The 17006-nt window shown below is 38.5% G+C and overlaps 1 protein-coding gene and 1 long non-coding RNA gene across 8 annotated transcripts in view; one reads left to right on the top strand and one right to left on the bottom strand.

The window, feature by feature from the left end:
• NRG3 (neuregulin 3) overlaps positions 1-17006 on the bottom strand; it is a 1028669-nt gene that overhangs the window by 529651 nt on the left and 482012 nt on the right. The gene's annotated exons all lie outside the window — the stretch shown is intronic.
• On the top strand, positions 807-7465 carry LOC140598628 (uncharacterized). The gene is made up of 3 exons (XR_012001135.1): positions 807-938; positions 3204-3327; positions 5308-7465. It is a non-coding gene; the product is annotated as an uncharacterized lncRNA (long non-coding RNA).

Below are 17006 nucleotides of genomic sequence, written 5' to 3'. Positions count from 1 at the left end.
TGCAAAGATCCTTGTGGCTACCATCACAAACAGGATAGGAGACAATCTCAACACCACAAAGAATTCCTTCAGGCTGTTCCTTTAACAACTGCACCCTCCCCCAGTGCTAACCCCTAGCAATCTCTGAACTGTCTCTTGCATTTTCAGCATGTTATAAATGGAATCCCCAGATATTTAATACGGCTACTCTCACTTAGATTCATCCAGAATGTACATGTGGATAGTTTGCTCCTTTTTATTGCTAAGTAACATTCTATTGTATATATAGGACAGTTTGTTTTATCCATTTACCTCCTGTAAGACATCTGAGTTATTTCCAATTTGGGGCAACTGGGCTGCTATGAGCATTATTGTACAGGTTTATATATGAACATAAATTTCATTTCTTTAGAGCAATTTCCTAGAAGTGGGATTGGAAGGTCATAGGGTAATAGTGTGTTTAATTTTGTGATAAACTGCCAAACTGTTTTCCAAGATGGCTGTACCATTTGGTGTCAATTGGATCTGAGCAAACAGACAACACTATAGTATTGGGGAAGAAATTATTTTTCATAGGGAGTTTACATAAGATGGAAAAATTTTTTTGCAGTAAAAACAAGAGAGTGCATATTAAGTAAATTCAGCTCTGTGTATCTTAAACCCAATGCACTTGGTTCATTTGTTGCTTGAAGATAAATACAGTATGAAATAAAAATTGATGAACACTAAAATGTAGTTACATCTTGCATAACTACAGTTTAGTGTGAAATCATTGCATTCCTAATTATGACTTCTGTTCTTCTAAGAACAGCTGGTATTACTGAATGTTTTAAATTGTGCAACAGCCTTAGCAAGAAAGGATCACTAGGAATGGTTACTCAGCTTGGAAAACAAATGCACGGATCAAGTCAGAAACCAAGACGGAAGCACAAGACACCTGCAGCCAGGTATTTCAAAAGGTAAGTTCTCTGTTGAGCTGTCCAGGAGAGAGGTGGAAATGAAAAACAGGGTTGCAAGGCATTTGCTTAGGAAGAAAGAAAAAATATGAAAGGAAAATTAGGCTTTGGAAATTTCCTTTGAGTTGCTGGATTGAAACTTGTCAAAGAACAACGTAAGACCAATAGTTCCTATAAGTGCGTTAATCTGTTTGACCTCAATTTCTGACCACACAAGTGGTCCTCATATAGATGTTATACCATAACTCTCTAAGCACACCTAAAAATAAAACAAAATATAGTGAAAAAATTGGCAAACATGTACAAGACTGGAAATTAAGTAAGACACAGTTACTGTGTTTGGATGAGTTCCAGAACTATGTGGCTATTTTGTTTTTAAAAATCTCTATTTCTACTTTTTATTTAATGAGCAGGTATTTCTTTCATAGAAACAACATGTGAATAAGAAGATATGAGCTCAAAAGTATCACTTCTATAAAAGGGTTACATTTCTTTTTTTAATTTTTTTTAATTTTTTATTTATTTATGAGACACACACACACACACACACACACACACACAGACAGACAGACAGAGGCAGAGGCAAAGGCAGAGGGAGAAGCAGGCTCCAGATGAGCCCAATGTGGGACTCGATCCCGGGTCTCCAGGATCACACCCTGGGCTGAAGGCGGCGCTAAACCGCTGAGCCACCAGGGCTGCCCAGATTATATTTCTTTAAGAACATACAAGTCTATGATAAAGAAATACTCACTTAAATCAATAATTGAATGCTGATGCCTTTCTGTACATGTGAAAAAATTTTCAGTGTTTTTTAGTAAATTTTAAGAAGTTACTAAGTTGTTTAATGGAAAGAATATTAACTTTAGTATGAATGCAAAAGTTAACTAGGTTTTCTCAGCCTCCGGATCAGCATCTAAAAAACAGGAGTGGTTTTGTGCTTCTTTCTTCCTGTTTTAGGCATGTGATCAAAGAAAATGCATTATTCCAAACCCAAGCAGGGTCTACATCTGAAAATGCAGCTGGGAGTTTTTGAAGTATTTATTTGTGACTTCCATTATCCACAAATGTCCTGACTTCTTGGTGGCCCTGCCTGCCTTAAAATTAGGGGAAAAATATAGTAACACATGATGGATCTTTTCTGAAATAGTGATGGGAAATCTCTGGGTTTCCATTTTTTCAAAATAGATTTTTCATTAAAGTCAGGGTAGTCCAACAATGGAAAATAGTCTAGTTTAAGACATAATCCTTGGGTCTTCCTTGTAAAGAAATACAGTGATGCTGGTAGCTTATCCTTAGAGTATCAAGTTCAGTGTGTTCGGCTGCCTAATTATAGCCATAAAAATGCACAAATTAATTGGTTTGGTTTTTCAGAGACCACTGATTACAGAAATTATTTTTCATCTGAAGAAGAAACTCAGTAAATCTCAGGGGAGAGTTTGTTAGGCTTAAACATCTGACTGCATTTTCGTCTTTAAAGTTGAGCTTTTTTTTTTTTCATAAATTAAAGAGAGGAATAAGAGCATTAAGCATATTGTCAACATTATAACTGCTTCCACCAACAGCATTAATCTGCCAAACACAAATGCTCCTGATGAATGATGTAAATACAGGCTCCTGCAGTGTCTTCTGACTTGCATAAATCAATTCCTTTTTGTTATTGTGTCCATTCTATCCTTGGGATCGACTCAGATTTTGCATAGTAATACAAAGCTTCTCAAATATCCAACCTGAATGTGACTTGATCTTGCTAGTTTACACATAAGACCTAATTAAGCTTAAAAGATCCTCCCCAGGGACGCCTGGGTGGCTCAGCGGTTAAGTGCCTTCATTGGCCCGGGGTGTGATCCTGGGGTCCCAGGATTGAGTCCAATATGGGGCTCCCTGCGTGGAGCTGCTTCTCTCTCTGCCTGTGTCTCTGCCTCTCTCTCTCTGTGTCTCTCATCTTTTTTTTTTTTTTTTTTTTAAAGATCCTCCCCAAAACATGGTTGTTCATAACCTCCATCAGGCCCCACCTGGGATACGGTGGATTGCCTTTCCCTTTAAACCCATATTTTAGATCCGGACACTGTAGAAACCAGCAGTCATTTCTCTCAAACAGTTCCTCTTCTAAAGGTGCAGCGTGGCGTATTTGGCCCTGAAATGTGTCAATCACTAAAATGACTAATTCTGATCGCAGTTTACAACCTTCTTTCCAATTCAAAGCCTTCACTTCAAGGTTCTGGCTAAATTGAAATTTGCTTTCACAAAATAACTCTCTCGCTCTTCCAGTCTACGCTGCCATCGTGGATCATTGGGACTTCTGCAGGAATCAGGCAAGCTGGTTCGACTAGCGTCCCCCCTGGTCCCCTTCCAAACAGTTCTGTACTGGACAGCCAGACTGGAGCCTGATGCTGTGAGTCTGCACCCAGCTTCTACCATTCCCTGTAAACATTACGGGAGTCATTGTGCATGCCTGTGCCTCAGTTTCCCCTTCTGTAAAACCGGGATTGTAATAGCAACCACCTTAGAGGGCTATTGGCAATTGAATAAGTTAATGTATTTGAAGGCTCCAAAGAGATTCTGTATGTAAGATGTACTCAGTAAGGAAGACAATTACCCTTATTTTTAGGGCGAAACAAATTGTTTAATGTGCCTCACAAAGTCTTGCCTCTACATAGGTCAACATCCTTTTCTCAGAAGCACTGACCTTTCCTTCAGAGACTTATTTTCACTATGTTCTTTCTTTGCACATGTTTTCCCTTAAATGCATTTCCATGTATTTTGCCTGGAATACAACTCTCTTCTTCCTCTGTCACTCCTCAATCCTTGGCTCTCAATTCAAGCAACTTTCTTAGTGCATCTCTGATTGGACCAGGTCTACTGGGCCCTACAGTTTTCTAAGACTCCTTTTTATTTTCAGAGAACCAGAAAAATTGGCTATTTTCAGTTTGGAGAAATCTGTAAACAGATGACTATGATGCAACTAAGGATATAAATATTTATAACTGGATTTTCAGGGACCTGAGGGGAAAGAATGAGTGACTCTGGAGACTGCATCAGGGAATGATTGAACTGATCTTAAAAGATGAATTAGAATCTGCCTCAAAGAGGCAAAAATGGGACTAGAAGCCACTGATGATTAAAGTGTTGGGCACCACTTTGGGAGCTATGAGGATAATGTCTCATTTAATTATCCTGAAAGTCCTCCAACTTAAGTGCTGTTTTCTCAATTTTAGAGATGAGAAATCTGAAGGTTAAAGTAATATGCATAAAATCACATAGCCTACCAATAGAGGGTCTGGAGGTGAATTTAGACTTGCTTCTTCCATATAACCTTTTGTACTAAAAGGCATCCTTCCCTATACAATGGCCTGTGGGGGTGAGAGAACAAGATCCACTGAGGGACCACTGGGAAGATTAAGGTGTGTTGGGGGTGGGCTATCAGGGATATTGGTAAATTAAGCTGAGAAGACAGATCAAGACTAAAATGTCATTACCTTTATATGTTTCCCATTGAGAGCAAAGTGTTTCATCTTGTAAGTCAAGTGAAGGGGAGGTGTCTTACCATTTGGGGCCCAATGAAACTGACTACTCTCTCTGGGGACCCAGATGGACCTTACCTCTCTTTCTTTCTCCACTCTCTGGACAACCTTTTTACTACTCATACATGAACTGACACGTCTGCGAACTCTGACAGGTTGGCACCCTATACAAATGGACCACAAGTTTTTGATCTCATAGTTCAAACTATTGTGAGAGGAAAATTGTTTAGGGGGGGCTATTACTTCCTTGATCCTCCTTGTTATGCTTGAGGGTGCAGAATTACAAGGTGTAGACAGGAGTTAAAAGGGCAGAGCTAATTTCTCTCTGAGGGAGCTCCAAGTTAGGACAAGCGTTCCAAAATAGGTCAAACTAGATATGCCATACCAAAGAGCTTGAACTTTATCCTGAAAGCTACGTTTAAGAGTTCTTAAAATACTACTGAACATTGATTTGTAATAGATTTATGCAAATTAACCACATTCAGCAGCCAATGTAGTATACTTTGAACCATTGAAAGATGTGCCCTGATTAAATATTGACTTTCTTTAGATAAAAAATTTGCAAGAAGCCATCTAAACACAGAACCTGAGAGGTACCACGTTCATGATCTTTTAATAGAACATATTTGTCAGTATAGTGACAACTATATATATAAATAAATACATGCCAAAAATACTAGCTGAGAGCATTTCTGTATTGCAGAAAATGGGTAAGCCCACAACCTACCTGATATGCCTACAACACATATACTTCAGTTTGCAGGGAAATATCTCTCTCACTGTTTTTATTCTCTAGTTTTGATATAAGGGGGAAAGAAGACATTAGTAATTATTCATTCTTGTTTTAACAGTTTTACAGTTCACAGCAAGCCTCGGAAAATGAACTTCATCATGGAGCCAAAACAAGTATTCTCTGGACTGGAAAGACTCAACTTTAGAAAGATATCACTTCCTTTAAAGCAAATTCAAATGTGCTTGAATAATTATGGGAAAAATAATAGTGTGGTTTCCCTACAATCATTCTTACATTAAATGCTGTACATCAAAATCAAAATTATTTTTATGCGTGATGGGCAGTTTCCCACTAACAATTTTCTAAATTGCCTAATAATTTTATGTAGCATAATTACAAGACTCCTGCTTGTGTATTTTTCCTTCTCTTTGCTTTCATCTGAATACGAATTAAGAGTAATCACTAGCGAACCTTTATGGTAGATGTTTACAATGTAATGCTGCAACAGAGCTATATAAAATGAACCTAACAGGAAAGCCCTTGAAATACTTCTTCCATTAACAAAAGGACATGCAACCATATGAAGGAAAATTTCCAGACTAAGTGATTTTTCTGAATAAAGTGGGTGAATATGTGAAGGCAGATGATTGCTCATCAATCATTTTCCTTTCTAAAACTGCTGAATACGGGGCACCTGGATGGCTCAGTGAGTTGGGCTTCTGCCTTCAGCTTAGGTCATGATCCCAGGGTCCTGGGATCTGGCTCCCCGCTCATTGGGGAGCCTGCTTCTCCCTCTTCCCCATACTTGCACTCTCTCAGTCACTATCTCCGTCTCTCTCAAATAAATAAATAAAATCTTAAAAACAAAAAACAAAAAACTCTGCTGAACATCTCCTACCTTATGATCCACTATTACGTGCAAATCAACATTTGTAAATCCAAACTCTCTATGAATGTTTCCCACTGTGATAGTTAATTTTTTGTCAATCTGGTTAGACTACAGTACCCAGTTGTTTGGTCAAACACTAGTCTGGATGTTGGTATAAAGGTCTTTTGTGGATGTGATTAATGTTTATTATCAGTTGACTTAATGGAGATTACCCTTGATTAAAGTGGGTGGGTCTCAATCCAATCAGTTGAAGGCCTTAATTGTCAAAACTGGTTTCCTAAAAAGAAGGAAATCTGCCTCAAGACTGTAATACAGGACTCCTGCCTGAGTTTCGAGCTCACAAGATAGCTGTATAGATTTTGGACTTGTCGACCCCTACAATGACATGAACTAATTCCATAAAACAAATCTCTCTACACACACACACCCCTTATTGGTTCTGTTTCTCTGGAGAACCCTCACTGTTATATCCACATTTTATGCCTTCTTCTCTTTATGATTTTGGCAATATCTATCATTAAGAATATGGTATCTTTCTTTTTTTTGTTGTTTTTTGAAAACGTAGTCTTATTCTGGTTGTCGTATACCCAGTTCGATATCAGAGTGGTTATTTTAGAAGTAGAGAGGATAAAGATATGGGGGAAAACGTAGCAATTCTTGGTTAAATTTTCCTTGTCAAATTTTGAGTAAATAAAAATAATTCAATTTATTTATCTATTCTCTGATGATGGAATTTTTACAAAAAAATCTTCAATATTTTATTTAAATCCAATTTGCCAGCATATAGCATAACACCCAGTGCTCATCTTGTTATGTGCCCTCCTTAATGCCCATCACGTGGTTACCCCATCCTCCTACCCACCTTCCCCTCTGCAACCCTTTGCAGAGTTGGTTTCTTAGAGTCAGGAGTCTCTCATGGTTTGTCTCCCTCTCTAATTTCTCACCACTCAGTTTCCCTCCTTTCCCATATAGTCCCCTTCACTATCTCTTATATTCCACATATGAGTGAAATCATATGATATGGTATCTTAAATTGAATTTAAAATAGCTCTCTATTTTTATTTGCCTAAGAAATATAACCATGGAGTCATAAATCTGAGGTATTATTTTTTCCATAACATACTAATACACAACTGTGACACATTTTAAAAACGGTCATTTCAGCATAACATACAGTTGTTGAATCACTATGTTGTATACCTGAAATAAATGTAACCTTGTATGTCAACTATATTTCAACTAAAGTAAGAGGTCATTCACATGAACTCTAACATCTCACTGGTCATTCCTGTATCACTTTAAGGAAACCATAGCCTGGACTCACTTCTTTTCTTGATTTCATTTTGATTAATAGAATAAATTTTCTCCCTCTTATGTGGAAATTGAACTATGAACTCTATTTTTACTTCTTTATTTCTTTGTGACACATATTTAACTTCCTTTTTATTACTATCCCATCAGAATTTAAGTCTTTATGACATAAAACCTACAATATGGGATTTCTGGTAGCCCACAGACTTACCTTTAACTTCCTGTATTCATATTACCCAACTATCTATCTCGCCAAACAATGATCAGAACCCCAAAATGCAAAGACAAAGAGCCTTTTTCTTGCCCTGGAACAACTTAACAATTTTGTGAAGGAGTCATTCCCAAGCAGTTATTCACTTAAGACTCAGAGAGATGGCAGTTTCCTTATATGGAATGCTCATCAGTTTAAAGACCAGGGAGGGATTTTTTAGGGGAACAACAATCAAAGAATGGAGCAAATATATATCCTTTGGTCTGGACCTTTGGGGTTAATGATCTCTTTCCTGGATGTCAAAGGACAACAGAGGTTCAAAGACATGCCCAAAGTTACTCAGTCTGAGCCCAGCTCATTTCACTCATACTAATTATTACATTTTTTATCACAGCGTCCTCAGCCTCCTTTCCTCCCAAGAAGAGTTTGTTTTGAATTAAGATAGCAGAATCAAACAGATTTCATTTGATGAAATCATTTCTCCCTCTTCATCCCCTTTTCCTCCTTCCATCTTCCCTGCTCTCTTTCCATCTCTCCTACCTTCCTTTCCCCTTGTAGCTATTAGATACCAGACACTGATTTGAACACTGAAGTTCAGAGATTCAGCAGGGTCCACTCCCAAATCTCAGGAATCTCAGCCTCCTCTTGCATAGGAGGGGGAGCTCTCCTCTTTTCACAATGCTCAACTCAGCTGTCTCACCCAGGCCTGCAGGTATCCCGATGCTTCTTCTTTCCAATCAGATCTCTGAAGCACGCCACATCTTTTCTGTCCATGTAAACCAAACTATCAAAGCCTTCAAAGTGACAGCTTTCTGTTGCCTAATCAGGTTATAAAGGTTATTTCCTTCTCGTCTTTCCACTTAAATCAAGTTTTGTGAACAATTACTTAATAGGAACATGTGCATATCCTCCTATTCATGATTGCATTCTAAATGTATACAAAGGAAGTATTGATAATGAAGATCACAGAGTACAGGAATATATGCTATAACAGGAGTGGACCTTGAAATAATAGGGTAAGTGAAAGAAGCCCGACAGAAAAGGCTACATGTTGTATCAATCAATTTATGGGGAATGTTCAGGAAAGGCAAATGCACAAACAGAAGATAGATTAGTGGTTGCTAGGGGATTTAAGGAGAGGGAAATAGAAAGTGCTGGTGGGTATGGGAGTTTTTGCATGTGAGGGACAAAAAAGATTCTGCAGTTAGGTAATTTGGATGGTGGTGGTAACTTATGGACATACTAAAACTACTGATACTTGGTGTACTTTCAGAGGGTTAACTTTGTGCTAAGTGAATTATATCTCAATAAGAAGAAAAAGAATTCATGGTTATCTTTCTGAAAGTTAGAATACTGTCTCACCCATTCAAAAATAACAGTTTGCATGTATTAGCTCTATGGAATTAGATGCATAACAGGTTAAGTGTGACTGTTTTCCCTCTTAGAGGTAAATGAAATAATATAGTATCATAAAATTGCATCGAGTAAATGAAATATGGCCTATTTCTAATTTTGGTTTACTGCTAGATACAAAGAAACTACTGAAAAATCTGTATTTCAAAGAAATTTTACTGGAAATTAAGTGTTGGCTTCTCACGTCAAACATTTAAACAAATCTACTTAGCAAATCTTCAGGTTTGGTTTAGTAAAGATGAGGACTACTGTGGATTTTGTCATGGCCAAAAATTCCTTAATACTCTTTTCTTTTTTTAAAGATTTTATTCATTCATTCATGAGAGACACAGAGACACAGGCAGATGGAGAAGCAGGCTCCATGCAGGGAGCCCGACGTGGGACTTGATCCGAGGTCTCCAGGATCACACCCTGAGCTAAACGCGGTGCTAAACTGCTGACCCACCAGGGTTGCCCAAAAAAATTATTTAATATTGTTTTCATTAGGTCCTGGGCTTTGTTTTCCCTCTCCCTGTGTCTGGATGGGTTGGGACTGCTTTCAAGAGCAGAGCAGGGAAGGCTTGGTACTGGGTGAGTTCCTGGGTCTGGTCAGAGAGAGAGCCGCCCATGCCCTTCCCCCTAGTTCTCTTGGGATGTTTGCTCAGAGGGAAGCCAACCTCTATATAAGAAGGCTGATTATTTGAAGACTACCAAGCTGAAGAGGCCCCCGTGGGTGTTTTGGTTGACAGCACCAGCTGAGCTCCCAGCTGACAGCCAGCCTCAACCGCCAGCCACCTGAGCAAGCCCTCTCGGAGGGTCAGTCCAATCAAGCCTTCAGATAACAGCAGTCCAGATCATATCTGCCTGAAACTGCATGAAGAACCTCGGGAGAGAACTGCCCACTCAGGCCCTTCCTAAGTCCATGATCCACAAAATCACGAGCAAAATAAGAGCTGTTTCAGACCCTCCGTTTCAGAGTAATTTGTCACGTAGCAGTCGTAACTAAAACAAGAACACAGCAAAGAAGGTCATATTTTCTTTGCTACGACCCACCCAGTCATCTCAGCAGCTAGCACAAACCGAGGACATATTTTTCTAGTACATGTTGTTCACAAAAGAATGTTGATGACTATATTCTAATCAGCTTAGACTGTTTTTCTACCCAGCTCAGCCCTTTGTTTACCCAGGCTCTGGTTCATTTTCTTTACCCTCGTCAGTCAAAGCCCGATCTACTGTATTCTTAATGGAGTGCTAATTTATTATTTATGACCATGTTCAAAAACATAAATAAAAGCATTTTCTAAACCATCATTGTTTTCTTTCAGCTGCTGTACGCTTACATGCCACTATTAAATAAACTGTAAACTTGCCATGTGTTGGATATATAGTTCATAAAGTGTGGTTCAATGCGTATAAAAAGGGCCTGTCTAACGTGGAGATGCTTTACTTTGGACCTAAGAATTGCAGTAATTGGTAGACAGTCTTTTTACTCTGAAAATTTTCTTTCTGACAGTAAACCTTCCATAATTTTTAGATTGAATTCTAAAAACTGCCTGAACCTGTCCCTATTACAGGGACCATGCTACCTTTGTTTTTGCATCTCCTATTATGTCCCTCCAGATATACCATGTACCAGTGTGAGTAAAAATGTGTCCTTATGTGGTCATACGTAGACACTGATTCCCATTCCCAAACACCAAAGTCCCACATGTGGAAAAGTATCTTCGCCCTATCTGTATGGCACAAGCTTTATCAGCTTATCGATCTTCTAGTCTAAAGGTTTCCATAAACTCTTGGCAATAAATAACATTTTCTTCCTTGAAATACACTACCATGCTTAAGCACATGACTTTTTACTCTCTTGTATTCTTACTATCAGTATATCTTACCTAAATATTTGTTTCAAAAGCTTTCCTGGAACACATACTTAGCAAATGCCACTGAACAAAACCACAGAAGAATAAATGAACGAGTAAAAGTATAAATCAATGAAATGTTGAATTTTAATTTTCTCCATCACCTTCTTTAAGAGTAGTCAACGTATTCCTGGAATTTTCATCAAGAAATGAATTGTAACTTCGTAATAGTAATAATTTTGCAAATTTAACTACCTGTCATGGTGTAAAAAGACACCTCTGGTGCTAAATTGATCCATTTCATGAACTAGCTGATCTTATCTGCCAAGGGCACATCCATTATTCACTTGAAGAAGGTTGAATTATAACCATGAACTCCTTAAGAAAATGTCAGTCCTAAGCAAACCCATCTGAATTTTAGAACACAAAGATAGTACTTACATAGCCTTCAATATGAGGCTTTTAGAAAAAGACCATCTTTTCCCAGAGCAATAGTTCTATTTTACTTTTCATCAATTATCAGACCAAAAAATGAAGGTCCCTCCACCACTGGGGAGGGGCAGTTGAGATGTTACAAACTTTCCGTTACTTTAGTAATTCTCTCTGAGTTCATGGATTTAAATCCCCCCCCACTACCAAACTTATCAAATGATACATATTAAATATGTACAGTTCTTGTGCATCATTTATACCTCAATAAAGTTATTTTTAATAAATCCTAATGTTGGGGGTAAATGGTTGCCATTATACATGACAGGCATTATTTGGTGGATGGAGGAACTGATGATCATGGGAAAAACCCCATGCCTTATATGCCCACAAACACAGAACCTGTGTCCAGACATAACACATCACACTTGTAGGTTAGATGGAGACTGAGAGAGAATGAACTTCAAGTCATATCTCAAAGCTTTTGCATGGGCTATACCCTCATCTGGAACAGCCTTGCCGGCAATGTTTGATCTCTTAACAGGTACTCTTTTAGGGATTTATCTCAAACACCCTCTCAGCATGCTTTCCCTAACCTCTCTCTCTTACTACCTGTGCATTGTGTTCTCTGTAATAGTACCCTGACTGTTTCCTTCCCAGAACAACTCAAGATTCACTACTATTCTGCTTTTTTTTTTTTAACTTGTGTACCCTACTACTGTAAGAGCTTCCTGAGGAGCAGGATCTTATTTCTTATTCCCCATTGAATCCCCAGCTACATTTAGATCGCCTAGCAGAGGGTAAGCACTCAACATATAACAGGATAGAAATTAGAGTATCTAGTGTTGACATAAGTCAATCATGGAGCTCTATAATCATTGTTCCCATTTTACAGATGAGCTAACTGCCACACAGAGGTTATTTAACTTTCACCAATCACTAGTTAGCAAGTGATAGGATCAGGCTTTAAACTCACAATCATCTACTGGAAAAACAATGCCTTCACCAATGTGCCCTTCTATTATGGTGAATTACTTTTGCATCCTCCTCATGGTGCACATACTTCAAGAAGACAATTCCTGTTCAAGACACTTAGAGATGAAAAGGCTAAATAAGCCTTTAAAAAGCATAATTCATACTTGCAAAATTCCAATTTTAACTGTTCCCTTCAATTTCCCTTTTAGGTCTATGTCAACCACTATCTAAAGCGGCTTCCCCAAAGGTATTCCCTGTAGTGATCAATTAAAAATTGACATAGAGTCAAAAGAAAAAGAGACTGGGTGTCTCTAAAGAAAGCTATCTGGGATAGCAGAACAAGGGAAAGAAATAAGGAGGATCTAGACACATTGTGGATGCAAAAATACTAACAATATTAATGATACGAAGAACATTCTGATTTGAATTCTGGAAACCAAATGCCCACGAAAATTAATTACATCCTAGAGACAAGTCATAGGAGAAAAGATTTAGTCTTTGATTAGAAAAACACAGTACTAGTCTCAATGTAAAATAACCCAAATTCCTAAGTCAACAAATTTCTAAGCTCAATGATGATTTGTATGAACTCAAAATATTCACAAGAAATAAAAAAAATCCTTAGAAGCCAGAATACAGTATTCCACTTCACCCCCTTATTGGGTGCATAACGTTAGTCAAGTCACTTCACTCTCCAAGTCTCGCCTTCTTTGTCCCCAAATTGGGCAATTGATACCCGCTTTGCATCCAAGAGTAGCAGCAGAGCTCCAAGCCCACCACACATCAAGAGAGGTGTGAAACCTTTAAAAGTCTGTCACTCTCACTTTTATGAGCATTACCTCTGAGCACCTGAGGTGGAATTCAGAAGTTACTTAATGAGGTGAAGACACAATTCACAGAGGGCTTGCTGTACCATGAACTGAGAGTGAGACCTTGACGATGTCATTTAACTTGCCTGGCCAGGCTCTTCCTACGTCACTGGCTCATATCATTATTGTTACTACTGAACTGCCCCCTCTTTGTTGTACTGATTAATTTGTCAGAGGACACAGATGGGCAACAGAGCCATTTCTGTCCTCATCCTCTATTATCCCAAGGTTCTTAATTATTTGAATATAGGATTTAACAATATAAGAAAAATATGAGAAAATTAAGGTAGGTTTAGCATCAATATTCCTCCAGCCCTCTTGTTAATTTCTCCCTACTTAGAGATGTCCTTAGTGATGCAGCAAGTTGGCCAAAGTGACTAATGCTATTTGAGTTACCACCTCACTCTCCTAGCTCCATGCGTTTTGACGACATTGACCTTGGTATTATCAGAAATGGAGCAGCACAAATTATTTTTCGGTGCACCATATTCCTGAGCTAGTAGTTGGACAAAATTAGAAAAATTGACCTCAAACAGATCTATCCAAGTCCAAGGGTATGATAGTCTTCAATTTAGTTTTATAAATTAACATTACAGGGTCCAATTATTTGCAAAAGGCCTTAATAGTTCTTCCAAACAATAAAGCTGAGATTAAAGCTAGGAAAGGTGTTTGCAAAACAAAAACAAACAATCTCTCCCCTGCTTTTAAAATATTACCTCTCCCTATTCTATCTATGCTTCTTCCCTGGGTTCCAGTCACCACGGCTATTCTGCTATCCTTCGGTTCTCAAAGGAGCCAAATCACTGCCAGCCCAAGGTCTTTGCACAAGCTGTTTTCTCTTAGATGCTCTTCTTCCTGCTGTCCACACATCCTTCAAGTCTCTTCTCACCCTTACAGTTTCTCTTTCTCATATTGTACTAGTCAGTTGCCAAGAGAGGACTCTTTTGACTACTTCTCTGAGGACCTGTTGCTTTGCTTGGTACCTACCCCCTGTGTCATCCACCCTAGGACCATCACTATCTCCTTTGGAGAGTGTCATCATCATTTTGTTTCAAGAGATTGTGTCTCCTTCACTTATCACTCTTGATTCAGTTCTAAGTCATTTTAGCAGAGATTTAAGCAAAATTTATTGGATGAATAAGAGAAAGATTTAATTTGCTCATCCAGAGCAAATCTTTGTTAAGAAGCTTCTCTGTGCCAGAACCTGTGTTTGGTACTGACAGGGGTGGAAAAACGGGGCACCTCTTAGAATCTCAAGCAGCTCATGGACTTGTCAATGGTATTGAATGCAGAAATTGGTGTCCTTTCTCCTACAATCATGCTTGTTATATTACATTAACTCAGAACCTATAAAAGTAACTTTAATAGACTTCACTTATGGGAAATGGCATCTTGACCTTCAAAATTACTAATTCCCTATTAAATATGCACCACAAAGAACTATTTCCAAAACATTTTCCCATAGCTCCAGAAAGCTTTTATTTAACAAAGCTTACCTCTGCTTAATATTTAACCATCTGTCCATCTATCCACCCAACAAATATAGCACAATATAGGAATTAAGATAATAGGATCTGGGGTAAGACAGTGGAGACCTAAATTGTAGCTTCTCTATGTACTCAGTTGTGTGACTTCGACAAGCTATGCCTCAGATACTCTGGCTGTAAAATCAGATAATAATGACACTGTGTTATTAGGTGACATTAAGTTAGGACCTGCTAGTGTCCAGCACTGACTAAGCCCTGAGCAGCTCCCAACAGCCCAGGCCTCTTACTGAGTGCTTGCTACAAAGCACCACACAAGCCCTTGCTGTCCAATGAAGGTCCAAGAACCTCCTCTTGAAAGCGTGAGCTCTGCAGCTGTAGGAGTATTTGTAAATATGAAGGACTTGACTCTCCCTCCCTGTTTGTACTCTGACTGCACATTTATGAAAGCCTTTTCCCTCCTTGTGAAACATACTGAGAAAGGAAAAAAAAAAACCCTAAAATCTAAGATGGCAGCCTTAAGAATTAATAGGAGAATCCGTTCAGCCTAGGAGTTAATATAATTCTTCCCACTTCAAAAGCATTAAAGTCTGCATCTTAGGTCAGCAAACCTGAAGTCACAAAATTCCATAAATAGTTCAAGGCCTAATTAATAATTCTCCCATGTATCAGGAAACATTTAAATCCTAATTATGTGCTGAGGCTGAGTCTGGTGTTACCATTCCCATTTCACTGATGGGAAAGCTAAGACCTTGGGAGCTGGCATAGTATGTCCAAAGCCACACTGCTGCTGAAACAAAATAAAAACGAGACTAGAATGCAGGTCTTGTGAACAATGCATGGCTTTTTCTGCCATCCCTCTTCCGATTTCTATACAAGCAAAAAGCAAGGACATTAGAAAGAATTTTGTACTCTCTTAACTGCCCACAAAGTCCTAGAAATATCCCCAAGAGCAAGAGCTATGTGAAAACTTAGAGATTGCTATCTTCTTTTCAAATGATCCTTTTTATATTAAAAGCCCATGTTTTACAACAACAACAACAAAAAAATAAAAGCCCATGTTTTAAATCATGTGCATTAAAATAGATGTCATTGGAGGAAAATGTTTAAATTTCAAGATTCAAAAGTGATTTTGAAATATGTGTGCCCTTTTCCAGCTGAGGGGGAAGAGTGACATATAATCTATAAATTATAGTGGATTCTTGTTCATTCTAATGAGTATCTGGAAGGGCCGTGGCCAATTAATGAATCTTACAAACAACTAAATGGCATAAAATGTGGGCCAAAGGGCAGTTTTCCTTAACGGGGGAGGGGTGTGTTCTTTTTCTGCTGCTGCTGACAATCTGGAGTTTACTCCAAAAATGGCTCTGAAAAAGATTTACAGGGTTTGAGTGACAGGATGTTCATACGAATGGAATTTTCACTGGGAAAACAGGGTCAATATTTCATTATTAAGTCAATGGTTTTATAAAGTCCCATGGAAATCGCTCTGAAAATAATTACCTAACATGAATGCCTCCTCATGTTTTCATGTGTTTCAGATGAGAGGGTTTGTTAGGCTTTTTCTGTGGTTGCATTACGTATTCTTGTTCTCAGGCTGAGAAAATTATTCCTGCCGAAGATCACAGAGGTTCCTTTAACTTTCAACAATAGATACGGACAACACTTACGTGGAACCAGTTATCTTTTTAAAAATAGTGAAAACCGGAATTATGGAGATACTGTCATTTCTGTCAAAAGCAAAAGCAAAAAAATGAGAGCCGGGATCTCGGCAATCAATTTTCGGGGTAATGACTCGTGCGGCGTGTCATTACTAGCGTGTGCACATAGGCACGCGCTGGGGACACGCAGATATGGGCATGTTTGGACCTCATCGGGATTGGCAAATAATGACTGCAAGTTTTATTGATTTCTTTTAAATTGTAAGTAGAGGAGGCTACATCCAATAAGCTTCAGGTTAATGACATTGAGAGAAGTTTCATATGGCACAGTTCACTGGCAGCGCCTTGAAAGGTAAGGAGAGAAATGAATGAACAGAAAAGCTGCTCACTTGTAAGTATCACTTGTGGTGTCAGGACCACAAGATCTAGCGTGTGTATGAGCACTAAGTCGGGGCAGCCCTGCCTCAGGGCTTGTCTGAGCAATAACTGGAAACAAAACATGCAAACAAACAAAAACTATCTGTTCAGTTAGAAAAGGAGAAATATTGATGCTCCCCCCCAAAGTCGACTTTCTTACAATAACTAAATGGGGGCACCCATGCATAACATTTTATTTTCTTCTTGGTCTTGAATTCCAGAAAACTCATGGCTAAATACTGTGGTTAATCAAAGTAACTTCTGGAGAAGAATAACCACCAGCATCCTTGATATTTATGATTGTTTATCCTTAAGTTAATATA

Source organism: Vulpes vulpes, chromosome 4 (assembly GCF_048418805.1).
Source record: "Vulpes vulpes isolate BD-2025 chromosome 4, VulVul3, whole genome shotgun sequence".
Classification (NCBI taxonomy): Eukaryota; Metazoa; Chordata; class Mammalia; order Carnivora; family Canidae; genus Vulpes; species Vulpes vulpes.
The sequence above is the reverse complement of the archived record's forward strand: the minus strand, read 5'-3'. Positions and strand labels throughout refer to the sequence as shown.